Consider the following 27,813-nt stretch of genomic DNA (forward strand, 5'->3'; position numbering starts at 1 on the left):
TTGGTGTTTCCTACACCACACGTGGCAGGAGGAGGAAAACTCTTCGTAGTCTTTGATCAAAGGGACTCAAAATTAGTCCTTTAGTCAACTGAACAATCCATCCCTTACCAGGGTGACCAACTGTCATTTTTTCCTGGTTTCTGATTGAGAGACTGAAGGGGTTCCTGGGGCCGAGGACTTCCAGTGCTAAGACAAGGAAAAGTGGGTCACCCTGCTCCTTGTCCAGCAGGTACTGCAGCATTACCTGCTCTGGGCATTACTAGCCTCATTCCAAAGACACAAGGTAGCACACAAAGTTACTGCTGAATTCCATGCTAAAGTGGCTGATACGATCTCCAAGTACAATAGGAATTCCGAGAAAGGTCAGAGTGGTCTGCAGTCACTGTAGAGCGTTTCATGAATTAGGTGGGACTGGGTCCAAGTTTTGTTACTTGCAGTCCTGCTTCCTCCTTGACAAGAAATGTCATGCTTTCTGTTCTTAGAAAGATGAAAAGGACTTTGAATATCCATTTTGAACTTAAAAGGGCAAAGAAGGTGGTTAGTTTTAAAAGTTGATAGAGAACCTTCTGTCTACTTAACCAATTAACATTCATTCTTACAATAAAGATGAAAAATATAGTTCCTGCCCTTGATGTGTTCATGTCTAGTGGGGTGTATATATATTACTATGTAAATGTGCTAAGTTCAGAGGTGCCTGGGTGGCTCAGTTAAGCGTCTTCCTTCGGCTCAGGTCATGATCCCAGGGTTCCGGGATCGAGTCCCGCATCGGGCTCCCTGCTCAGCAGGGAGCCTGCTTCTCCCTCTCCCACTCCCCCTGCTTGTGCTGTCAAGTTTTTTTTTTTTTTTAGAAAGTGTTAGGTTCAGTTTTATGTAAGGAAACCTCTGACAAATACTCCGTTATGGGCAACCTCCCCCCTCATATGCGAAAGGAAATTGAAGTTAAGTAGCCCTTTATTTAGTATCAAAATCTGTTGAACATCCTTTCAGGGCAACCAGAGTAGTTTGATTAAAGATACTTAGTGAAATACCCCTGTAATGAGAAAAAAAATCATGCTGCCTATTTTAGAGTCTAATCCTTTCTCAGTTTATTAGATGTACCCCCTGTGCTCACTGTGGGGCAAACTCAAAAAGGTAGACTTCTCCAAGAGCAGTGCTGGTAATGAATGGAAATGCACAAAATACACCCTTGGTGGACTCACGGCGGCCCCAGGAACTTGAGCTTTGTGGGGCTTGAGGTAGCTAGGTAGAAATTAGGTGGTGGATTGGCTTTTACTTGTTAGTAGGCTAACCCACAGAACAATTCCGAGGATGAAAAGTTCGAGATCTTCATGAATTCTGGTTGCTACTAACAATCAGAGCACGTGAAGGGAGAGCTTTGCGCCCAGCACTGCGCTAAGCGCTAGAGCCTGCCTAACGAGGAAGGACCTGGACGAGCTGGCTGAGTCCAACAAAGGGATTCTCGGTCTAGGGCCATTGCCAGAGAGGCCAAATAAATGCTATATTGTTGCTTATAAAGGAAAGGAAAAAAGGATGAAGGGAAATATGGAATATTGAATCACTAGCCTTGTAGGTCAACACAGGATGGTAAGAGTTTGGGGACCCAACAGTATGGCAGATAGAAAGGTCATGAAAATTAAATCCTATCTCATGGGCATCAGTATTTTTGGCAGTTGTTACAGGGACATTATCTTTAGTCGTCAACACACAAAATTGGCAGCTCAGGGAACCCAGAGGAGTTGCCTAGTGGCTGTTCACATAATGTAAGACCACACACCTTGAAGGGAGGAGGGAGTTTGAGCTTCTCACCTTAGACATTTAATCTCCCTAATGCCGAGAGACCTAAGATCCTGGTCTGATGCCAACTTTTGTATGGGACTGTTCACTTAACTTGGGCATTTGTCTTCCTGCCTGGGAGCATCCGGACCATTTGCATTCTGGAGAAGAGGAGGAAGAGAACCTGGGGAGGGATCCCTGCTCCAGGGGCTCCAAAGGCTCGTGGAATGACCTACCTCTCCCCCTCTTTGAGGACACCGGTCCTCTGTGGGGGTCATGGGTTTTCCACCCACAAGTAACCAACTCTGAGAGACTGCATGATCCAGGTAAGATGCTATCACATCAAGCACTTAGATAGTTTGCAAACTGGCTTTGGGGATCCCTTGATTCCAGCCTTGTATTTTTTTTTTTTTAATCAGAGAGAGAGAAGGCGGATGGGGGGAGGGCCAGAGAGGATTTAAGCAGGCTCCACACGCAGTGCAGAGCCCGACACAAGGCTCAACCTCACCACCCCGAGATCGTGACCGGAGCTGAAGTCAAAATTCGGACGCTTGACTGAAGGAGCCACCCAGGCGCCCCCAGCCTCGCACGCATCTTGATTTGCAGCTTCCGGGGTGAGCCGTCCTCCTCTCTGGAGGCTCTCTCTTGCTCCTTTCTGCCTGGATGTGCGCGTACCTGGGAGTGGTATTCTGTGCACTGGGCTCTGAAGGTTCTGAGGTCTGGTGCATGGGGTCAAATCTGGTCCCTGCTGTGTATCTGCTCTGTCCCTCCAGAGAAGTTCTTTAACCTTTGTCACTCGGTTTTCTCCGGGGGACGTTCACGAGACTCCATAGCAGAGGATTAAAGTAAGGACTGGAGATTATGAATGCAAAGCACCTGCCCAGCGCCTGACCCACAGGAAATAAAAACCTGCTTTTCTCACATGCTCCCCGGCACAGGCAGCCCTCACTTTTCACTGATTTGCTGTGCCCTGGGCATGGGATACGGACAAAGCCAAGAGGAGCACACTCCCAGAGCCCGCGGCCGAGGCCAGACTCCCCGCTGCCCCCTCCCGTTCCCACAGCAAGTCGGCTGGCAGACGCACAGCTCCCAGTTAGGACACAGCGCTCAGGTCCTCTGCCCGTTGCTGCTTCCTGCGGTGACAGAGTGAGCACACTCCGGATGAGGGCTTCTCTGGGCTGTAATTTTGGGAGCCGGCCTTAGGAATGAGGCTCTTGGTGTGGGTCCCGGGAGGCAGATAGGATCATCACAGACCAGCTTCTAGTTTAACAGGCCACAGTCGGTGAGCATGTGTGGTTCCAGAAAGTCCTTCCCAAACCCAAAGGGCATTGTACCAGGCAAAGCAACTTGCATTTCCTGTGGGCAAGCTATCAAGGCTTTTTAAAAATCAGCATTTCCTGTTTTATATTGGGGGCAGAATAAAACGAAGATCTCTTCGTTGGTTTGCTTTTTCTGCATAAACATGCCCATCAGTTCAGAATCCCGTTTATACATTTCCCTTGGTCAGGAAAATAAAGCAAGCCTCCGCCTCCGGCCCCCACCCGGCCATGCCTGAGCTCCAGGCCCCAGCGTCTGACCACGGGCCATCTTCTCCGTCCTAGGCATGGGCTCTTTGTAGACAGAACTGCTTGAGGTACAGCAGCATTCCTCAGGCCCTGGGCACAAATAATGCACATTTGCAAACGGACCCGCCCGATGTCGCATTGTGGGGTCATCAAGCCTGAGGTTCTGCAAGAGGCACGAATTTCCTGGGAGCCGGGAGCCACCGCTCAGTCCTTTGCAGGGAAATGGGTTTAATTAAGATGTTTCATACCCACTTTTACACTTTTAAATGTAGGAATTTAAACATCCATAATATTAATTCTGTCTTTAGAAGCCTATTTTTCCCCTCAAAAAAACAGTCAGGTTTTCATTGAAGCAAATACTCCAGCATCAAGAGCTGTCTTGTTAGCTGCCAGGCTTCACTTTGTCTCAGTAAATTAGCAGAATGTAAATGAGCCAGGGGCCGTGACAAATCTCCTTGCTGACTGCGTCTCCTGGTTTTGCCTCAAACCCTTCAGGGCTCGCCGTCTAGCGCCACACTTTCAAGTGTAGCTGCAGGAAAATGACAGCGCTTTGTTCCTCCCTCAGAGTGCCTAGAAATGGTTACAAGGCATTCTGACAACTGATAGGCCTTTTTCCCCAGAGACGTTTGCTTTGAAATGGTGAAACACTAGACAGGGACGCGCTGTCTTGGGTGAGGGCTAGCCAGGCAGAGCGTGGAAGCTTCTGGCTGACCCTGCCTGTCCTTGTTGGGCTCACAAACCTTTTCTGGGGGTGTGGCCGTGACACATAAGCAGACTCACCCCCCAGGGGGTCTGCTTTGGTCCCCGTGCTAAAATCTGGTCTCTGGGCTGACTCTGAAAGCTACAGTTGAGGTAGTCAAGGATGACAGGCTGTCACAGACCTAAAAAATAGCAGCCCCAGACTAGGCAATTAGGACCTGGTTCTCACGCGGTTTCTGACACGGTGGCCTTAGACGAGTCGGTTCCTGACTGCAGCTTCCCCTCAGCTGTGACAGGGGTTTTGTGTTGGAGTGACACCCAGCGTCTACAAACCATAGCACTTGAGGCTTCCACTAGAAGCAAACAAAAGCACGTGCGCCTGGGGGACTCAGTCCCTTAAGCGTCTGCCTTCAGCTCAGGTCACCATCTCCGGGGTCCTGGGATCGAACCCCGCGTCGGGCTCCCTGCTTGGCGGGGAGTCTGCGTCTCTCTCTGCCCTTCCCTGTTCATGCTGTCTTAAAGTATTTAAAAAAAAATGCAGGTATGATAGGGTTTCTTCTAGGCAGAACTTGGAAGGCTAGCCAATTTTTTTTTTTTTTTTGAAGCAATTTACTTTCGAGCTTTGACTTCGCTCTGGGTATCAAATTCCTTGTGGTGCGCCCACAGCTGATGGTGGTAAGTCAGGTGGACACAGTTTCATGAGAGCCCCTGGGCTGGGCCCGGCCGGCAGCCCCCCCGCCCACCCCCTCCCCCGCCAGTGCTGGCGCCCTCCTGCTTGGGGGGGGGGGAGCAGGGGGGGGAAGACTTGAGATATTTGAAGTAGACATTGAATTATCTTGCCTTTAAAGGGGAATCGATAATGACCACTTAATGGTTTCAGGAGCAATGAAATGCTGAATACAAAGTGCTTCGAGTGAACTGGAAGGAGGTATGCAGATGCCAGGAATGGGTGAGGCTGACCCAGAGCAAGATGTGCATACATTCGAGTGGACAAGACCCTCGTACAGAGACTCAGGCCCATAGGTGCTGCCCACCCAGCCAAGAGCTGGGCACAAAGTACACGATCCCTGAGTATTTCCTGAAGGAGTGAGCGAGCGGTGGGGCAGGACACACAATAGGATTCTAGGGGAGGAGAGCCACAGACGACGGGCTGCAGGACACACGACGGGATTCTGGGGGAGGAGAGCCACAGACGACGGGCTGCAGGACACACGACGGGATTCTGGGGGAGGAGAGCCACAGACGACGGGCTGCAGGACACACCCATTCCAGCCCGAACCTCTAGTCCCACGAACCAGGTCTCAGAGGGGGACAGTTCCAGTGGCTGGAATGCTAACCACTGCAAGGAAACCTAGTATATGGATTACAATCAGGGGCTCTTAGGTCAGATCACCTGCATCCAAATCTCAGATTGATGAACATCTCAGCTCATGACCAATTTCTTTCACTTCTGTGCCTTAGTCTCTTCATCGATGATATGGGGAAGACGGTGATGAAGGGGACGGTGATGTTGTCTGCCTTACAGGAGTCCCTCAAGGTGTGTTCACAGGCCAAAGCACTAAGCACTGAGGTAGAGCTTAAGCATACAAAGTTGGGTAATTATTCAACAATGAAGAATCTTCAGTACCTAATGGTGTGCCATGTATTTAAGTTTATTTATACACACATTTTAACTTTACCAAAACCTTGCATGGGAGATATCTAGCCACCAGAAATTTAAAAAGCTTATTATCTGAAGTCAGAAACAAGGCTTGAAAACTTGCCGTTTTTGGACACTCCGTGTACCTGGTCACTTCACATTACTTACAATGAGATGCGTGCTCGTTTGGGCTGTTCTAAAGAAAGTACCGTAGCCTTGGTGGCTAGAACAAGGGAAGGTTTTTGTCCCGATTCTGGAGGAGTCCAAGACCAAGTGCTGGCCGGTGCGGCTCCTGGTGAGAGGCCATCTTCTTGCGCCCTCACGGCAGTCAGGGTGTCACCACAGGAGTTTGGCGGGGGTGGGGGGCGGCAATCAGGATGTCACCACAGGAGTTTGGCGGGGGTGGGGGGCGGGTGGCGACACATTCAGTCTGTAACAGAAAAAATGCCTCAAGGTTGTTACGATGGCCAATATATACATGAAAGGGATTTTTAAACCTTAAAGACTGCCTTACATTTCTATGAAGAATTTTAACATGTTTTCAGATCTCATGTCGAGTAATCTATGGCTTTCCTACCATAGGTTATAGTATTGTGATCTGTACAATAAGTTACATTAACACCTTATTACTGTTGGCAGAGTAGGCTCAGCTGGGGGGGTTCTGATCAAGTGTCCCTCAAGTGGGTGCAGTTAGACACTGGCTGTGGCTGGAGGCCCCTCAATACTGGACTCCCTATGTTGTCCCCAGGCTAGGACAGCTGCAGCACTAGAGGTGGCCAGGACCCTCCCTCCATGCAGTTAACGTGGGCTTCCTATCAGCAGGACAAGCTCTACGTGGTAAGGATCCTCACATGGGGGCCTGACTCCCACCAGAAAGTGTTTCAGGAGACCAAGGGAGAGACTCCAATGTCCTTCAAGCCTCCCCTCCCTTCCAGTAGCCTGTTGGTTCTACAGGGCCAGCCCAGAGTCCCGGCAAGAGGACCACGAGCGCGTGAAGACCAGGAAGCATGGCTATTTGGGAAGCCATCCCAAGAGAGGAGCTACTAGAAGCATAAAAGTAAGTTACTTGGCATAGGATTCCCAGATTTAGGGGATCATTCCAAGGAAGAAACATTTTCTTGGATTTTCATTTACTGTTCAGACTGGAGAGTCCGTTCATACCTAGGAATCTTCCAGAGACAGTCTACAGATTCAAGACCAAGTTTCTTCTACCAATGTTCAACTTTAAAAGTGGTGTTGCTTCAGTATTAGTATGTACAGAATGCCCTGTGCAAAAACAGCTAAGAATGACCTCAACACTTCCTCCAAGTTTGAGACCCTATATTCCCAGGGTTCCCAGTAAGCCTCTGTCCGTGCCCCAGACCCTGGAGTGAACCTTCATCAGATCCATCATATGCTCAGAGGCTCTGGGATGGAGCAGGTGTTTAAGTTCATGACAATTCTCCCTGGAGAATCTGTTCTAGTGATGGCCAGTGAATTGGCCTCGATTAGGAAGACCAGTCCTTTATTCCTTCCTTCATCAGAGTATCTTTCATAGCTCAGCCATTGGTTTGGCATCACGTAGTATTAGCCTAAGTTTGGTGTGTGCGCGCGCATGGGCGCTCACTCCCGTTAAAATAAATCTCAAGAATGGTTTCCAAAAGGATCAGCTTGGGATTTAACCCCTTGATGTTTCCACTGGGCAAGTTGTACACCTGCTATCTTCTGTGCTACAGTCACTGTACATGCTTTAATTCACAGTTCAAGATCCACTTAACAGAGCTGTTCCAGGAGTATTGCAACCTGCAGGCAATCCCGCCCGCCCCTGGCCCTCCTAGTACGGTTTTGCTTCCTGGCACGTACATGCTGCCTCATAGCGTCCCTTGATTTCCCACATTTATTGAGATTAGTACCAAAAACCTCCACTCTAGTTCTTTATGATCTGTTTACTGGACTTGTTACATACTATATAAAACCAAAATAACTAAATACACATTTAAAATAGTAAACCATTTGGGTTAACTAAGTTCCACACCGACGTGGGACTTGAACTGTCAGTCCTGAGATCGAGTCACACGGTCTGCCAACTGAGCACAGCGAGGTGCCCACCCCAAGTGGGATTTGAACACCTCAAAAAATTTTTGTTCACTGCTGTATCTTGAGCACCCACAAAAGCATCTGATGCAGTAGACAATCTGTCGCTGGAGTGCGTGGTGATGGAATCTTCTGGGCCTGTGCATGCCCTTGGCACTTGAACCTAGGCCCTCACCAGTGGATAAATGGGCAGATGGCTCACGCCTCCACTTTTCTGTACCGAGGGGACAGTAGGCCCCTCCCCTATCCTGCAGAGATGTTGTCATGACAACTGTGTCCAGCTCCACTGATAGTTCACCTATTCCCACCGGGGCAGTTTCAGTTTGTAAACCTGTGGTTACTTGGATTTAAAAAAAAAAAGCATATAATCAGAAGCTACATTCAAATCTAACAGTGTGAAATGTCAGCTTCATTAGCCCCCTGTAACAGAACAAATTAACGTTCACCGTTGTCATCCCCCAGTGAGCCCATTTCTTCCCACTGGATATGGTTCCATCTCATCTTTTTAAACATCTGAGTCTGGACAAACATGGGGTGCCCCAAATTTACCCAGGGCCACAAGTTTAGATTTCTTTGTCCCTCCGTCTCTGCCATGCTAATTGTGGCTCTTGGCTCTGAGCCTCCAAGAGAGCAAGGACGGTGAGACGCTGAGCAAGGGCTACGCGGGCTCAGAAGCACCATTTGCAGCAGCAGTGGGATCCTGAACCCTCGAGACCACGGCTTTCTGCAGACACAGCAGGCTGGCTGCACGGAAATAGTTCCACCCAGGTATTTTCTGTAAACTCCAACTAGCAGGCTCATGCCCCAAGCAGGACTTTCCACCGTGAGCTCCATGGTGAGCCGGGGAATCAACCAAAACTTGGAGGCTGAAGACATCTTGGGGACTCCCCCCCAATCTTTTGTAGCCCCAAGCATCCTTCTTAGGGCTTTTCTGGTACCTCTCCACTTGTTTTCCATATTTGTCCTTCATGCACTCATTCATTCCTTTAAGCAGCACACAGTGGGATGTCCACCACATGCCATGCACCAAGATGGCGGACAGGTCAAGATGGCCAAATTAGGTACATAGCTCCTGCCACCAAGAGTTCAAGGTCTAACACCAGGGAGGGGCTCCGTGGTGCTCGCTTTTCTTAGAGCCCATTTTCAGCTAATTCAGCTTCCCTTGTGTGAACACACGTGTTTAGATTGGAGCACTGACCCTGTGCAGAGAGTCAAGTAGGCATAGCCAGCAAATGCTTGAAGGGCTAACTCACCTGGAAGGTGGGTTGGAAGGTCTTCTGGCTGACAAGGTGACTTACAGACCCAGGAGGAAGTGTGGTGTAGAAAAAACTGTTTAGCGAGATGGCTTTAAATGCCCAGGCGAGAGAGGAGTCCCTGGAAGCTTGTGAATGGATTCACTGCTGTTAGACTTTTCAGTCACGGGTGGGATGGGTTGGAACCAGGAGCCCGGGGGCCACAGAGTAGATTCTGGGAGTTTGGAGAAGTCATGAGGTGGTGGCAAAGGGACCAGTGTGGAGAGACAGCACTCAAGTTATGCTCATGAAATTAGCCTTTTCAACTCTGGGAATGTGAGGAGTCAGAGACGAAGCTGCCGCCAAGCTGTGTGCTCTCAGCCAAAGGGCATGCCCTCCCTCTACCTGGGATGACATTTTCATCTTAAGAGGCTTTTCATCAAAATGGAGCTGTTAATCATCCTTAGGCTTGCACTGACTTGGGGCATTTTTAGAAGAACAAGGCAGATACCGAGAAACTTGAACAGTTATACAGCTTAGGTTTATTCACTGCTTCAACTCTGCAAGCTTCAAGTTTGTGTTCGTCTTAGACCTTTCATTCTATTCCTTATGCATCTATGGCCCTGCAGCCTTGTTGCGTGGTGCTGCCACTCACTGACCCTCAGCCTCAGATGTGAGAAAATTAACTCCTAGGTCTGGGAGAATAGCCCGAATACATCAGCATAAAGCTTGTCAAGTGGGTTTCCAGCAGCATCCGGAGGAACGGGCTTGGTCCCTCCCCTCCTTCCCATACTGTCCCTTCCTGTGATCCGAAGTAAGCAGGTTCGTCCTGGTAGACAGGAAGGACCAGGGGGCCCCAGGAATCCACAGCATCCACATTTCTCTGCGTGGACCGAGTGACCGCAGCTGAGGCAGGCAGCACCCCCCATGGTGCTGGGGGGGTGCGACCTGCTCTTTAGGTCCCAAACTATCTTCCCCACTAACCCACGAGTACTCCATTATTCATTTATTCATGTCACCCAATCAAAGATATGCTTCTTAGGCAGACACTGCCCCAATATATACACCCCACCCCCAGTTGTTAGGATGAATACTTCTTTACAGCTTGTAAGCAGCCACTGTCCAGATCCTTCTGAGCACCTCCTTGCTTCGACAGCCCGGTAGCCCCAGCCCCTCCTCAGGGGCCCTTGTCTTTATACACATCCTTTCCTAGAACCCCCAAACTAAAGGCTTCCCCCTTGGGCCAGTCCTGCAGCCACCATTTTGAATGGCTTGGGCCTGTTGACCATGGAGGGACACCCCTGATTTCACCTCCTACCAGGGGCAAAGTGAGCTGCTAGAACCCTTGAAGCAGGCTATCGTTTTGCCTTTAACTTCTCCCCTTTGGGCCTTTGAGCAGGTGCATGAGGGGCTGGGATGTACATACGGAGGGTGTGGTAGACAAGTAATGGCCCCAAAAGTCCATGACCTCATCCCTGGGCCTGTGAAATGTGGAGTGGCTGGGACTTTGGGATAAGACGGAGAATCTTGAGACAGAAAGACCACCCTGCATTATGTAGGTGGGCCCTCAACGTCAATGGGTCTTTGTAAGAGGCAGAGGACAGATGGGCACAGGACATGGCAATGTGACCCCAGAGGCAGAGATTGAGACCCCAGCTATGAAACCAGGGAGGCCGGCTGCCACCGGAAGCTGCAGGACCATGGAATGCCTCTCCCCTAGAGCTTCCGTAGCAAGCAGGGCCCCACCCACACCTTGATTCCAACCTCCTGACATGGATTTTCAACCTAGATCCCTGAGAACCGAGAGAAACCACCCAATTTGTAGCAATGTCTCCCAGCAGTCACAAACAAAGACAAAACTACATGCCCTCAGATAGGCTCAGATTCTAGGTCTGGTACAGAACCAAGAAGTTGGTTCTGAAAGCATAAGAGGCTGCAGAGACATGGTGGCCACAGAGCTGGGCCTGAACTGACAAGCATTGGGTATGCCGAGATGTGCGACAAACAGGAGTGTTTGAGAACAGGCAGTCCTTCCATCTGCCGGCAATGCAGTTTACAGAGTGGAAGATGGGGCCGTGGGAGACCATTCCGGGGCGGGGCACTCAGAAGTGTACACGTCCCACACGGGGGAGAAGATTCAGTGAAACAGCTGTACAAAACCAAGCTAACAAGACACCTGTCTGTGGTCTGGGCACCACCTTTCTCCTAGCTCTGCGTGGACCGGCAGGAATGAAGGTTACGCAGCAGGCTTGGGGGCAGACCCCAAACCACCATGCAGGACAGGCAGAGATGGCAATTTCACCACTGTCTACATCTAACCAATCAGCCGGAATAGGAAATGGAGCTTCAGCAGAGTCCTTTCTTTGACCTAGACAGAGCTAGAGGTGTGCGACTTCTAGGAGGTCACTTTAAAGTGTGCATTTTGCCTGAGAGGAGATAGATTGCGGGAAAGTTCTCATGTGAGCAGATCCCTGTAGGGATTGTTCAACAGTTAGCTTCCAAGTCCCCACGGCCGGGCCCGAGAGTGGCAGAGAGCAGACAAATGGGCACAGGGATGACAGGGGACAATCACTGGTGCTAAGCTACTTGTGATCCCCTTGGGACCCCCAACATGGGTCCAACCCTCAGAGACCCCACCCTGAGGGGGAACTCTCATTTGTCCAAGGTAAGGCGGCCTTTAATTATAAGACTTTTCCAGGACAGTGAGAAAGGAAGTGGGGCTGACCTCATTGGCTTATTTTACAGATCTTAAAAATTGCATCTCAAATGATTCATCTCAGCAGAAATGCTTATCTAGCCTTTCTCACCCACTTCAGATTGCAGTTATTAGTTGGTTTTGGATGCTCTTAGAACTCATAATTGACTTTTAATCAAGTGCCAAACGGCTTCCAACTGTCGCGCATACCCTAAGGATCCCTACACCACTTCTCATTTACTTCGGATGCCTACCCAGCTCATAAAGGGAGGCAGAGATGTGCTTGACTATCGAGCTGCAGGGGGAAATCATAGGGTGTGCTCAACAACATTAAAACCAAAGAATGCTAAGAGAATTGCTAAGATCGGTCCGGACTTGATGTGCGTGATGTTCAGTTACCAGGTTGACTTAGAAATCCAGTTTTGTTTTGAAAGGCAGCTCAGTAAAGGAACCATGTGTAGATAAAGCTACCTTTGGGCATTCCTGGATATTGTCCTCAACCAGTAGTCGCTAGTGTATGTCAGCGCTCCAGGCTATTATCACGGGTCAAGGTGCAAAATGTCATTCTCTAGCAAACACGCCATGGCCACCATGTCTCTGGACAAGCCACTCAAACCACGGCAGGCAGGCGAGAACGAAAGCACCCGAGGGATTAGATTAGCCTGTGGATTTCTTCTAAGGGACCAAGCATCCTCCCCACTTATGACCTCAGGGATGTACAGGCCCCACACCAGGGAAGCTTCCTCCTGAGCGACTCTATGGGAGATGCTCCTTGCTGATCAGATGTCCTCATACCAGAGAGACCTTCTCTTGACTCTGTACCAGAGGCATTTCCCTTGAGAGGATTAACTTGAGAACGAGTCCATCTTTACTGAAAGCCTAATTCAAATTACCCTTCTTTCTGCTACAGGCAGAATTCCAAATATCTCGAACCCAAATGTAGTGCACCTTGCGTTCACTCACTCCTCCGTGTACTCAGCAAGTCTGAGCAGCGCTGTCCCAGGCACTGTTGCAAGCACGATGGATGCAATGAAGCAACACACACCAGTCTTTGTCTTCCTGGAATTAACTTTCAGTGAAGGGAAGAAATAAGCCAACACAATTATATAATTTCAAGTAGTTTAAAAAAACATTAAAGGAGTACAGAAAGGATGCTGGTCTTGTGGGTGCAAGCATCTGTCCGGGCATAGACTGCATCTGCCTGACGCTGTCTGATGGGGATGAAGGAGTCCACCTGTGATGAGCGCCGGGGTGCGTATAGACACTCCAGTCTCGCCTGCCACCAGCTCCTAGCTCAGGCCATGGGCATGCGTCTGGTACCCTATAGCCATCCTTTAGCTCATCTACAACCCTTAAAATGGCTTTGAGACTCCAGTCTTGAAGCACCTAACTGGGATGCTTACTGCTCAAGCCCTAGCATGTACCTTTTTACCTAGTGTCTTCACTAGGTACTTCAAATGAGGTACATTTGAAACCTCAGGATTTCATGTAACAGTATAGTCACGTGCCCTGAGGATTCTCTTCCAAGAGGACCCTAACAAGCAAATGAATCATCTGGAGGCTGCCAAAAGGCAAAGAGTTTTCATACAGAATTCTGGAAAGGTTTACCTAACACATCTGTTCTTTAAAAATGTTAGAGAAAAGGAGAAATCTGTCTCCTGAACAGTCCTGTTTACATTGGGCACCCCAGTACTGTAAGTCCAGGGGCCTGGGCATGAGTGGAGTTTTTATTTCTAGCAATTTTATTAGGAAGTTAGACTTCAGGTCTCTGCAGGTGTTAGCGATTCAGCTTGGCTGGGCCAGATGTTCACCAGTTTTTACCTTTCCACTAGCTGTAATCTACTCCAATGTGATTCAGTTGGCCAAAAAAGTTGGAAATTTTTTCCTTCAGAATTTTGAGGGCACTGTCTGCCTTCTGGTACCTGGGACTGAACAGTCTGAAGTCAGTCTCATGCCGGGTCTTCTGTAGGAAGTCTACTTTTTGCTCTTTGGTAGCTTGAGAATCCCTCTTCCTGATGTTTGAGAATTTCATGGCAACAGGACTATGGGTTATGTTCATACATAGAGCAGGACAAACAATGGGTTACTTCAAAGGGAGAACTCATTCTTTAGTTTTGGGGAAGTTTGCCATTTTTTATATAAAAAGGTGTATGTAAGATTTTATGGTTTGCCTCTGATCGTACTTTTCCCTCTGGTCATTTTAGCGAGGCTTGAGAAGGGAAAGTACATGCTGGATTCAATCTGCCTTCATCCAGAGCTTCTGATTCTTTTATGTAATTATCCCCTAGTAATATTTTTCAAGTTCAAATGTAATTGAGCCAATGTCATGTCTACTTGGAGTATTATGTTTGAATTTCCTGGAAGGAATAAAATCTTCCTCGGTTCAACTGTCCCTCTTCCAAGAAGGAACAACTCACCATCTCAACTCCATAGTCTCTAGAACACATTTCCATTTCTACCAAGTAATGCTCTTAGGTACTAGGCATCGTGCTGAGGCTACGGGAGTGAAGGTTATTGCAGGCCAGCCTCCTGTCTAGTGAGAATCTCTCCAGCACCTCTTTGAGACAGGCTTGCTAATGTTGCCATGTGGCTAAATGTAATCTTAAACAGATGAGAGCAAAAAAGTGTCTGGGACAACCAGGTACATGTAGGGAGATACCTTTCTGTAATTCCTAATTCCAAAACAGGTTTTTCAGGGTAGGATGGACAAGGGGGCTAAGTACCAAGGCCAGGGCTGTATCCCACAACGAGAGGAGAGCGAACAATGCAGGAACAGGCAGGTAGACCCGTGGAAACCTTCAACATCCCTGGTGGCAAAGCTTGGGCTCGGGCAGAGCGCCTTTCTGGACAACCGGTGGCTTAGTGGTGCTCAGGTGTACACACGCTCAGAGAAAGGAGTCAAGCACTCCAACACTACAGTTAGGGGAGATCCAGGATTCTGCTAAAAAAAAAAAAGTACCAGATGGAGTTAAAGGAAGACTTTTGTAACAGCTCAGGATTATTATAATAGGGGTGAAAGATGAACTCAACCTCATTGAGTTACAGAAGGTGGGAGAGTTAAGCACGGGGGTGAGATACTGGAAAATTATTGGAGGTTACGGAGCAGGCTGGTCAACGTGATTAGGTTCTCTCTTTGCTAATCTATACTTAGGTTAGGCTACTTTGGAGACTAAGAGAGGCCCCTGAAGATTACATGTCCAAAGGGAAGACCTCCAGGTCCCTCACAGGTATTTGTGTTATAGAAGTGGTCTAAGGGTGAAGATTTACATCTTAGTCAGAAAATTTAGGATTGCTGACTTTCTAAAGTAAATGCTCTAAGGAAAGGCAGGTCAAGGGCCTATAGTCAGGAAGAAACCGGTCTGAAACTTAGCCAAGCAGAGGAGAACATTAAGTCCGTCATGGTCAGTGCCAGGTACCTCTGCCCCTAAGGTCAGTCTTGGAGGGGGCATCTTTTAGCTTGGCCCCCTCAACTCAGACTACCCACTGCTGTCCTCACCCAGGAAGTGGCACCGATCTCATGTTGGGATTACTCGAACCAATGGCAGAATTTTTACCTACACATTTTAATGGGCCCTTGAAAATTATAAATTCATCTATTTAGCTAATAGAAACAGCTGTCTATAGATACTAGCATTTTAAGGGCTAAGAAGCACTTCTTCCCCTCCCTTGATCTTCAGTAATAGAGGTAACTGAAGGGTAAGAGGTATACATTACTCTGTGCGCACACACGTCTACAAGGTTTTTAATCCTAGGAATCCATACAGCTGATTTAATATACCTTAATATGCAATTCTTTCCCTATACTGGCTATCGCACATAAAATTCTCTACCTTGCCACAGCCCACTACTGGATAATTCAAGTTGTCAGAACCCTAAATTAAAATATTATGATTTTTACCCACCCAGCTTATATTTGCCTTCTGAATTCTATTTCTATGAACCAATTCCAATCCTGGTGTATAGACTGGCTCCGAAATAGGACAAATAAACCACAAGGGCAGGCAGGAATCCAGGGCAACTCTTAGTATCTTAAGAGGGGAAACTGAAGGTATTATGTGTGGAAAGGACCAAGATGGTAAAGGATATTAAAAAGCCTGCTTTGTTAGCAAATGGGGTATCAGCCTGGAACTCTTTACTGGACCTTTGCATTTCATCAGGTCTCCAAGCACACAGAGCCTTGGGCCCACAGCATATTCGGTTCACAGGCGGAATGGAGGCTTGTGACGTCAGGTCAGGACTAAGTCAGGAAAGAAGTCTGAACCAACTACAATTGAGCCTCAACAATGACCTTTCAGCAAAGAAGAACAGTCTCGTAAGTGGAATTTTCTAGTCGAGGGGTATAAATACAGAGTATTTCCAGGAGCTCAGAAAATACAGGGTGCGGTCATGGTGCTAGGTTTAAGTGAGGAGGAGGGTGTGCAGAATCTGGACTGGGAACCTAGGGTTCTCCCCTGGTGGCATCATGCATTTGCTTAACTCAGCTCAGTATGGCAGCCATGTGAGGAGTCCCTGTTGGGTAGAATCATGCCCTGCTCTCCAAGTGGTTCCCAGAATGAAGGGTGGGTCAGAATAACCTGGGAATCTGCTTTTAAATCTTCCAGGAAGAGTCAGAGGATGTTCAAGATGTTCAACAGCTTTCCCAGGTCATTCTGTTGCACCTCATACATTTCCAGCCCAGAAGCAGTAGCCTGAGCAAAGAGTTTGCCCAGCTGCACAAAGGTGTTAACTAGGATGGCAAAACTGAGCCCGGGGGAACATTTTGAATACATGTGGGGAGTTAGCTGCAGGTCAGCCGTGCACTTGGAACAGGAAACGGGGAGGAACAGCACTAGCCGGTCCTAGAGGGGGTGTGGCTGTCAGTTTGGAAGTCACATGACATTCCTGGAAGACAGGTCCCAAGACACAGGGGGAACAACTTCAACCATGGCCACTGGCAGGGCTTTAAGAAAAAAAGGGAAGCCAATTGCTGGCGGGGCGTGGGAGTGGGGGGCGGGGCGTAGGCTCTGAAAGGACTGGTGCTATGGGGAGTTTAAGGAAAAAAAAAAAAAAGTTAAAGGAAGATACGAGTCAAGGGTGCAGGTGGGAATCCGCAGGCACAAGCCAGCCCAGAGGAGGGGGTCGCCTGGTTGGGCGGGGAAGCGGCTTGAGATTACGTCTGCCCTGGGTCATGACCTCGGAGCACTGCTCTTAGGGAACATTGTTCACAGGTTTTTCCCGACTCGTGTTCTCCCTCGCCCCTGTCAAGTCCATAGTTCATTTTTTTACGAATCCCTAGGCAGTGACATGGCTTTTTCAGACATCCCAGGTTCGTTGCAAAGGAAGAGACAGGACAAGCCTGCTCGCCCTTTACGTGGAGAGAGAAAGCTGCGTTACTCCTTAACCTACTACGCTTTACCTGCTACGGCCGGGGGGCGGCTGGAAAACCTCCTGCGAAGCAGAGGGACCCAGAGCACAGAGGATTTTTAGGGTCGTGAAGATACTCTGTAGGAAGTTACAGTGCTGGGGCCCTGACTCCCAGAACGTACACAAGTGAACCCGAAGGTCAACTTTAAGGGATTATCCTGGCTGCATCACTGTATCCGTACCATTCTGGGCAGTAGTGCTGATAATGGGGGTGGGTACACACGTGTGGGGCAGACGTGGTGAGCCCCAGATCTCTCGTGTTGTGACCCTAAAACTCCAAATTTTTTTTTAAAAGCAAACTTGGCCTGGGAACAACCCCATGCCTTTTACGATTGTATACACACCTGTAGAGAATCGCTATCAGTACTTCAGCTTTTAAGCAACCTGCTTCCTTAGATTCTAGAAATAACAGCATGGGACAAGTTACAACAGCAAATTACGAGTTAATTGGATGCGTTATTAGCTCCTGCAGGGTTATTAATACCAACTTTTCCTGAGGGGTGGGGTGCACCTCTACCCTCCGTGTAATAACCCCTTTCTGCGAGGAGCTCTAGGCTTTTGACTGGGCAGAGTCCTAGCCTCCTCCCATAGGGTCATCTGCAGAAAAGCGGGATTTGTACCCCCCCATTCCCTCTTATGCCCCATAAATAAGATTTAGATAGGACTTATAGTTAGTATACTCATGGTGCTGTGGTTAAGGACATGTCAGGCTCAGCTTACACTTGAGATCCACTTTTTGCTACATGGAGTTAACCTCCCTGAACTTCACTTTTCCTCAAAGTAACATGGAGGGGGATCGGGCTTTCTTGATGGTTGAGATTTAAATGGTGTGATGCATGCAAAATGCTTAGCAAAGTACACTCATGTTCTAGAAGAGACGCCCTACCTTAGCTGTTCTCTTAGAGCTACTGTCTAGATCAGCCTCCCAGTAAGCCCAAGGGCAGGCAGGATGGCTCTAGTTCTTGAATCACTGATGGGCAGAGGCAGGAGATAGATCCAAAAGCCCAGAATACGTGGTTCTTAATGTTTCTGGCTTTACTATAGCCTGGGAGGTGGAAGACTAAGGAACTCTGGTAAGAGAGGACATAAATTTAGGACTGGCTGCGTCAGGAGCAGGGTCGAGTGCCAAGTGAAAACAGCTTGTTCAAGAATTAAGCTTATAGGACAGAAGACAGCATTAAACAAGCCACAGGGCCTTCTGATTCCAACACCCTGTGGGACTTCACAGGTGCTCCTCCAGGAAGCTGACCGTGAGGTCAGCTCAACTGCCAAGTCATTTAACCTGGAATAGCCTTTTTCATTAAGCCACAAATTATCTCCAAGACCAGAACACCTGTAGGCCAGTGAAAAAAACAAGTATGCGCTTTCCAGGGCAAACCCACCACTAAGTTGAGCTTGAAAAGTGAAGGAAGGAGGAGAGCCCAACAGGAGACATGGAACACGAGAGACCCTGTATTCTCAACTCCAGGAAAAGTCCTTCCCTAGCCTGAGGGCCTGACCCCCAAACTCCAGCAGGACTAGAATCAGAACCAAAGTGCACCCCAAACGGCCTCCCAGATTCCTCAAACTACGAAAAAAAAAAAGATTATAAGAATGGAAAGAATCAGGAACGTTCACTTAAACCAACCACCCTTGTGTGTTGGAAAAAAAGTTTTGTCAAGAACAGAGCTCAGGCAAGTCTCCTACAGAAGTGAATCAGACGTTCTAAGTTTGGACCGTTTGGAAGCAGAAAGTAGGTGTGGGTCAGTTGGAGTAGGAAAGAGGAACCTGGACCCGTTCTCAGCGAGGCTGGCGAAGACGGGGAAGGTGCTAGACTTCAGAAGATTGAGGCCCGAGGCCCCTGCTTGCAGCCTCCCTGGGAAGGCCCTTCTGATCCCTCCCAGACCGAGTGGCATCCTTGGGAAGCCCAGGCCCGAGGTCCCAAGGGCCCTCAACCCACCAGCGAAGACCCTGGGGCACGCAAGAAAGAGCAGCCCTTGGCAGCAGCGAGTCTGGAAGGGGTTTGGTCGGAGGCATTTCTCTCATTTCATACCATGTTTGGCGTTCTTTGGAGCGCAAGGAAAGAGAGCAGAGTCAGGTGCCCAGGCTTTGACCTCCGGGGTATGGTTTTGGATTCGCAGAGATAGAAAAAGGAAAGTCTCCCAATTCAGTGTGCCCCTCTCCCCACACCCAGGCAGCAGCAGACTCCCCTCCAAGGGGGCTAATGCACAAAAGCCCCCACGAGTTAGGCGGACAGAGTTCCCCATCTCCTACTCCTCGGCCCGCAGCTTGGGAAACGGAGGGCGCCTCCAAGTGCCACCTAAATAGAAGGTGAGCGGGTGGGATTGGTCAGAGGGGAGGCCCTGATTGGCCGGAGCCAAAGAGCTTTCTGGATGTGTTAAACCAGAGGCGAGGCCGCAGCTGAGGTTTTTAATTGACAGACACGGGAGTGTGTGCACCTGTAACTTGTGGGTGCTAACGCACACTCCGCCCCTGGCCGCTGCCATTCATGAGTTGCACCTGCCAGAAACGGGCTTGAATCCGAAACAGATCGTAAAGAAACAACAAACAGCAATGTTACCCTGTTCCATGTAAAGAACAACAAATATTTCTTTTCTTATATAGTATAGAGAATGACCCAAGTCACATCACCTGCTGTGGGCGCAGAAAGTCCTGCCCACAACATCTTCCGTTTTAGGGTTTGTTTCTGGTATTGTTTTTTTTTTTTTTTTTCCCCAGCTCTCACCTTCTCCCTCCAGAACAACGTTTGAGCAAAACAAGGCGGTGTCACAAGCCGCCACTGAATCCCTCACGCTCTCAGTTGTTCCTCTTGATGCTGTGGCCAACATCAAGACCCACTTTTTAGGTTTAGAATTTTTCTCATCCTCAGGTTTGAGCTTCAGGGACCGGATGAAATCTCTAGAGGACCACTGGAGCGTGACTGTTACTGTCACCCCACAAAGGCCGTTAGGTGAGGAGTGTTCATGTTGCCAGGATATTCACGTTTGTTTGTTTGCTTGCATCTTGAGGATGCTGGTTTGCGGGGCGCCTGGGGGCTCAGTCGGTGAAGCATCGGCCTTCGGCTCAGGTTGTGATGGGCTCCCTGCTCAGCGGGGAGTCTGCTTCTCCTTGTGCCCCCCTTTTGTTCTGTCTTTCTCTTAAATGAGTAAATAAAATCTTAAAAAAAGAATGCTGGTTTGCTAATCAGAGTGGCAGGTGATAAGCCTAGGAACGTAGGCAATAGTCATTAAATTCAGAACATAAAATTTGCAGTAATCACCATTTTTAAACACAGGGTTCAGTGGTGTTTGGTATGTTCACATTGTCATGTGACAGATCTCCAGAACTTTTTGTCTTGCAGAACTGAAACTCTATGCCGATGGAACAACACTCCATTTCCCTGGCCCCTCCACCCTGGGCAGCCACCATGCCACGTTCCATTTCTTTGAGTTTGACTTCTTTTTGTGCCTCATATTAGTGAAATTATGTGATATTTGTCTTTTTGTGACTGGCTTATTTCACTGAGGATCATGTCCTCAGGATTTATCCATGTTTTAGCATGTGATAGGATTTCTTTTTTTAAGGCTGAATAATATTCCACTGTATGGATATACTTTTTCCTCATCCATTTACCTGTGAATGGTATTTGGGCTGCTTCCACCTGTCAGTTACTGGGAATAATGCTAATGAACATGGGGGAGCAGAGATCTTTTCATGTGGCTCTCTAGTTTCTTTTATAACGTGAAAGAGTGTGTAAGCACACTCTATTGCATATTAAAACATAAAAACTTAATAAAAGCTCATAATTTATAAATTTATAAGTGAATTTGTATTCAGTGCAAACTTCTTTAAAGCAGAAGGTTGCTTTTTTGAGATATAATTGACATTATATTAATTCTAGGTGTACAACATAATATTTTGATATTGGCATACATTGTGAAATGATCACCAAAATAAGCCTAGTTAATGCCTGTTACCAACCATAATTACACAATTTTTTCCTTATGATGAGATTTTTTAAGATCTACTCTTAGCAACTTTCGAATACACCATACAGTATTACCAACTATATCACCATGTTGTACAATGTATCCCATGAATTATTTTATAACTGGAAGTTCATGATTTTGACTTTCTTCACCATTCTCCCACCCACCAGCCCCCATATCTGGCAACCACCCATTTGCTCTCTGTATCTATGAGTTTGGTTTGTTTGCTTAGATCCCACAAATAAGGGGGAACATATGGTATGTGTCTTTCTCTATCCGACTTATTTTACTTAGTGCAATGCCCTCAGGTTCCATCCATGTTGTTGTCACAAATGGCAGAATTTCGTTCTTTCTTCTGGCTGAGTAGTAGTCATAGCATAAGTACATGTTTCCTTCATCTGTTCATCCATTGATGGACACGTTGTTTCTGTGTCTCAACTACTGTAAATCATGCTATGAATGTGAGGGTGCACATATCTTTTTGAATTAGTGTTTTCATATTTTTCAGATAAATTCCCAGAATTGCAATCACCGGATCATATAGTAGTTCTATTTGCAATTTTTTAAAAAGATTTTATGTATTTATTTGAGAGAGAGAATGAGAGAGCACGAGAGGGAAGAGGGTCAGAGGGAGAAGCAGACTCCCCGCCGAGCAGGGAGCCCGATGCGGGACTCGATCCCGGGACTCCAGGATCATCACCTGAGCCAAAGGCGGTTGCCCAACCAGCTGAGCCACCCAGGCGCCCCTCTATTTGCAATTTTTTGAGGAAACTCCGTACTGTTTTCCACAGTGGCTGCATCATTTGTATTCCCACCAACAGTGTAAGAGGGTTCCTTTTTCTTCACATCCTCCTAATATGTGTTATATCTGGTCTTCTTGGTAATAGCCATTTTAACAGGTGTGAGGTAATAATCTCATTGTGATTTTGATTTGCATTTCCCTGATGATTAACAATGCTGAGCATCTTTGCATGTACCTATTGGTCATCTGTCTGTCTTCTTTTGGAGAAAAGTCTATTCAGATACTCTGGCCATTTTTTAATTGGATTGTTTTGTTTTGCTGTTGAATCCTATGAGTTCTTTATATAGTTTGTGTACTAACCCCTTATCAGATATATGATTTGCAAATATTTTATCCCATTTAGTAGATTGATTTTTCATTTTATTGAAGGTTTCCTTTGTTGTACAGAAGCTTTCTGATCTGATGTAGTCCCACTTGTTTTTTTTTGCTTTTGTTGACTTTGATTCTGGAATTAGATCCAAAAAAAAAAAAAAAAAAGGCAAGAGTGATGTCAGGGAGCTTACCACCTCTTTTCTCCCAGGAGTTCTAGGCTTTCAGGTCTTAATTCAAGTCTTTAATCCATTTTCAGTTAATTTTTGCTCATGTAGATATCCATAGGTTATTTGGAACTATGGGATTCCTGGTCCTGGATGTGTTTCCTTCCCCAGGTTAGAGAAGTTTTCAGCTATTATTTCTTCAAGTAACATTTTTGCCCCTTTCCCTTCTCCTTCTGGGAACCCTATGATATGAATGTTAGTCTCCTTCATGTTCCCCATAAGTCCCTTATGTTAGAATTCATTATTCACATCAGGTTATTTTGGAAAATTGGCTAAAATGAGAAATAATAAGGTTAAAGCCACATTGATTTGTTCACCCAGTCTCACGACAAAAGCCACGTGTGACTTTAAAGACCTGAGCTCAGGTACTATTATAACCACGTAGAGACTATTTCTATAGTAATGAGGAGAGAACACATTCAGCAGGAAGGACTGTTCTCATTGGCTGTTATACAATACGATTCAGTAGGAAAGCCACTGAAGGGTGTCTTCAATTTATGCTGCAGATTTGCAAATCAGCTACCATTCTGTGCAGCTTGAAGGAAGAAGGTGCCCATCACCCAAACTCAGGAACCACTCCACACAAAAATGCTGCTGTGCCCCAAAGGGAGAGGTGTGGGGACATCCCTGTAAGCTGCGCCCCCACTGAACCCAAGGTCAGGTCTCATCTGCGCTTCTCCTTGGGCCATTCAAGATCAGACTGGCCATGAAGTAGGTAAGATTATAGGCCTTCAAGAAAATACGACAATTTATTGTACATCTGAGCAAAATGTTCATGAAAATCATTTTGTCCGAGGAGCTAGTTACTAAGTTTCTCTGGTTTGTGGGCTTGTCTTACTCCTCACTTTCTGCTACGTGAGGTGTGTGGCACTTTGGCCTCCACACCATGCTTGGAGGGGAGCCTGTCCCCCACAGCAGCTCCGGGCCTGTCCCTACGGAAGCAGGGTCACCGTGGGGCGCACTGCTTTGGCAGGTGGCGAGTGGCCGACGTTGGATTGCCAGCATCTTGTAATGCTCCCACCCAGCCTCCTTCTTGCCTTGTTGCAGCTCTTCTCCATTCTCCGCGTCTATCCTGGAAAATCAAGCTCTGCTTTTTTATTCTTTTCATTTCAATACGAATCACATTATTGTACTGTCCTACTAGATATTTCATGGATGAGACACTGAAATGATCATGATTTACCTCTGTGTTTAAAAAAAGTACCTGGTGCCTCATTGCTTTTTCCTCCTTTGCTAAAATATGGATGAGTGCAAAGAACCCAGCATCTGTAAACACTGGAAGGGTATCTCGCTGCCGGTGTCCCTGTGGTTACATTCTGGAAAGGAACGGGCCTGTGAGTAATACATCCGTGTCTCCCGTCGGGATTTTATACATTAGAGAGTAAGCCACGTTGAACTCAAAGTAGGAAATACAAGTACCAAGATGGGATGGAAATAAGTTTTGTCCATGACTCATGGGCCACTCACTCAACAATAACGCCTGGGTCTCCCCCCCACACACATACAATGTATGGCTGGCTCCGGGCCATGAGGTCCTTCCTCACGTGGACCTCACAGTTGGATGCAGGAGCACAGACACTGGACTTACTTGAAGAGATAGTGCAAAGTACATCAGAATGAGTCTTTGTGAAATTAAAAAGAAATTGTTAATGATCATAATCTTATTCTCTCATATGTTAAACACAAAATTTACCCAGATTTTAGGACGTTTAGTAATATGAAAGGCTGTGTACCCAGTGTAAATTCCACATGTTTAACCCTCTTATTAAGATTTCAAAGAATGGCCCCTATGGCTAACCTTTGACATCTTAATCCACACTCACTCCAAATTGAATCCAAATATTACGACTTTTTATCTAAGAAATCTGAAGCAATTCACTAAACTGAATTAATCCTGGCCTCAATGCTGAGGGTTTGTCTGTGCATATTCAGAAGTGTTCTTTCCAGACAAGCTATCAGGGTATGAGGATTTCACCTGCAGTTACAGCTGCTTAAACAAATCCTTTAGCCTTTTGAGGCCTTTGAATATATTATGCAGATGGACAAATTATGTCTAATTACTTTGCAGATCTGAAGTTAATGACATTGTGACTTTTATTAACTTACAGAAGATATAATATTCTTGACGAGGAAATGCCAATTCGTAGCAGAATGAAAACAAAATTGTCCATGTTCTCTCCTTGGAATCTTCAGTTACTGTCACCGTGTGCGTGAGAAATGAGCCTCCTCACCTTTGCACACCCTCGGGTCTTTACTTTCTGACTTCACATCCCAACCTAAGATGTAACACTCGATAACAGCCCATTACTATTCTGGGCCCAACATAGCTAAAAACAAAACAAAACAAAACAATGTTGTTTCTTAAAAATCTTCTTTTCCCAAAGGAAGATATTCTTCTCAAGAGATGGATCAGAATAAGAACAGTCAGTCTTCTAGGTGGATGGGTGAGGAGGCATATTTGTTTTTTAGACTTCCTTGGGAAGACTTGTTTTCTCTCCATGCTTGTTTTGAGAGATCGTACCCTACACAGAATTTTTCTAGCCTTTCTTCTGCCTAATATTCACAACTGGTTTCAACATAACCCACGAAATCTGCTTGAATCTTGATTTTATCCAGTGTATTAATTTTGCTTAACCTCTGGCCTCTTATTTTATGTAAGTTTAGTCTTCTATTTTATATCTGGCAAAAATCTATCATCTTTAAGGCCCCTTGGAGAACAATAGAATGTAAGGCCAAATGAGGCATGTAATTCTAGCTTTAAATAAGCAAAAACTTTTGATTTATGATAGAAGCCTGGTTTTAACCCTTTGAGCACATATTCCCAGAAGACTTCTTTATAATATGGGAGGCTGAACAAAGTCCTGGAGTCACCCTTTTCATAAATATCTTTCTGAGAAGCTACTGTGCATAAGGCACTGTTCTGGGTCTAAAGATAAAACAAACGAGGTCCCTGCCCTCCTGATATTTAATCTCCTAGTTCAGGAGACAGAAAACTCCAGCTGATTGGACAGATCTGGCTTGCTGCCTATTTTGTACTGTCCATGAACTAAGAATGATTTTTCTATATTTATTTGTTATTTTTGTTTTTTTGTAAAGATTTATCCATCTATTTTGAAAGAGAGAGAGAATGCGGGGCGAGGGGCAGAGGGGGAGAGAGACTCTTCAGCAGACTCCATGCTGAGTGCAGAGCCCGATGTGGGGCTCGATCCCAGGACCCTGAGATCATGACCTGAGCCAAAATCAAAGGTTAGATGGTCATCCAGCTGAACCACTCAGGTGCCCCTGGTTTTTCTATTTTTAAATGCTTATAAAAAATCGAGAAAAACAGTATTTTGGAAGGTGAAGAGTATATGAAACTCGGACTTCAGTGTTCATAAAGTTTTATTGGAATACAACCATGCTCATTTGTCCACATATTGTCTATGGCTGTGTTTTCAAAGTAATGGCAATGTTGAGTAGTTGGAATGGACTGTATGGTCTGCAAAGCCTAAGGGAGTTGCCATCTACTGCTTTATAAAAAGTTTTAAAATAGGTGATCAGTTAAACAAGAAGCTTGTGGATGTGCTGAGGGCTCTCAGGGAAAGACATTGGGTGAGGAAATCTCATGTCTACTTTGAATAGGGTGAGAGGGAAGACCCCTTGGAGGAGGTGATATTTGAATTGAGTCCAGAAAGATAAATGTGTTTCAGCCATATAGACACCAGAAGAAAAGCATTCTACGTAGAGGCAATAGCAAGGCCAATGACCTACAAAGGTGAGAAAAGACTTGTTCGTCCATGGAATACAACAAGGCCAACGTGGTAGGAGCATCCCAAGTAGGTAGGAAAGAGGGTCAGGAGAGATGCAGCAGTAGGCAGAGCATCTCAAGCAGGATCTTGGAGGCTTTGATAAAGAGTTTGGGCTTTATTCTGAGAGCAATGGAAAGCTATGGAAGGATTTTAAGTAGAGGATATAATGTGGTCTGATCTACATGTTTTCTGGAAGACTTCTCGGGCTGTTGCATGGAGAATGGGCTTTAGGGAGGACGAGAGTACAGACAAGGGGGCAGAATGGGATACTATTATAGTCCAGACAAGTGAGAGCAGTGGTCTGGATTAAGACGGTACTGGAGTTGGAGAGATGGAAGAAGCTTTGAGATACATTTTGCCAGTGGCACCTGCTCAACATTACCCAAGTTGGAGATGAATTGGCCTTGGAATAGAAAGAAAGGGAGACTTCAAGTTTCTTTCTTAAGTGTGTATGTGATCAGGGGCACCTGTGTGGCTCAGTTGGTTAGGCGTCTGACTCTTGGTTTCAGCTCAGGTCTTGATCTCGGGGTCATGATCTGGAGGTCGTGATCTGGGGGTCGTGGGATTGGGCCCTGTGTTGGGGCACGTTCAGCATGGAGTCGGCTTGAGATTTTCTCTCACCCTCCCTCTCTGTCTCTCCCCCCACCATTCATGCATACTCTCTCAAATAAATAAATAAAATCTTTAAAAAAAAGTTTGTACTTGATCAGCCAGGGGTATGGTGGTGACATTAATTCATTCAACAAATGTTTATTGAGTGCCTACTGATGTAGGTTATAGGAAACAGCAGTGAACATAACCAATGAAGTCAATAATCAAATATGCACATAATTACACAAAATGTCAGATGAAGACAAACGCAGTGGGGTAAATAAATCAAAGCAGGATTAGAGGGACAGGGAGTCCTGGGAAGGAGTTTGTTGTTGCTATTGTTATTTTTTTTTTAAAGATTTTATTGATTTATTTGACAGAGAGAGAGAGAGAGAGCAAGAGCAGGAACACAAGCAGGGGTAGTGGGAGAGGGAGAAGCAGGCTTCCCGCGGAGCAGGGAGCCCGATGCGGGGCTCGATCCCAGGACCCTGTGATCATGACCTGAGCCGAAGGCAGATGCTCAATGACTGAGCCACTCAGGCACTCCTGTTGCTATTTTTATTTTAAAATACCCAGAAAGGTATGGGCTGTTAAGATGACATTTCAGAAAGACTGCAAAGAAGGAAAATGAAGAAAGAATTTGGTGAATTAATTGTGCACATCTAGGGAAAAAGCATTCCAGATAAGTGAGCAGTAGGAGCAAAGACCCAGAGCCAAGTGTGTGCTTGACATATTTGAGGATGAGCAATGAAGGGAGAGTTATAATTAGTGGGATGAGTAGTAGAAGCAGCCCAATCTTGTAGAGATTTGAGGGTCATAGGAAGACTAGGCTTTTACTCAAAGTAGGATGGGATGCCACTGAAGGATTTGAGTCCCCAGGACTTATGGGAGCTGAAATACATCCAAACAGGACTGCCCTGGGAAGACTCTAGCACACAAGATTGTAGCACATCACAGCCACGGAGGGACCAGTTAGGAAGACTTGGGAAGAAACCTGACAGGGAAAGAAAGCAAGAGCTTTATGCTGAACATATTAATTTTAAGACCTC

The 27,813-nt window shown here is 46.7% G+C and overlaps 1 long non-coding RNA gene across 2 annotated transcripts in view; it reads right to left on the reverse strand.

Moving 5' to 3' along the window:
* Nucleotides 1-6,044: 6,044 nt before the first annotated feature.
* LOC141374562 (uncharacterized) overlaps nt 6,045-27,813 on the reverse strand; it is a 65,850-nt gene continuing 44,081 nt past the window's right edge. The window contains exon 3 of one of the 2 annotated variants that reach the window (XR_012381565.1): nt 6,045-6,106. This is a non-coding gene — a long non-coding RNA (uncharacterized lncRNA). Of the gene's footprint in view, nt 6,107-14,405; nt 14,618-27,813 lie in introns of those variants that run through there. The other variant, XR_012381564.1, reaches the window with a different exon arrangement.

The sequence above is a fragment of the Callorhinus ursinus genome, unplaced genomic scaffold (genome assembly GCF_003265705.2).
Source record: "Callorhinus ursinus isolate GAN/ISIS: 27379988/994484 unplaced genomic scaffold, GSC_fseal_2.0 scaffold19, whole genome shotgun sequence".
Classification (NCBI taxonomy): Eukaryota; Metazoa; Chordata; class Mammalia; order Carnivora; family Otariidae; genus Callorhinus; species Callorhinus ursinus.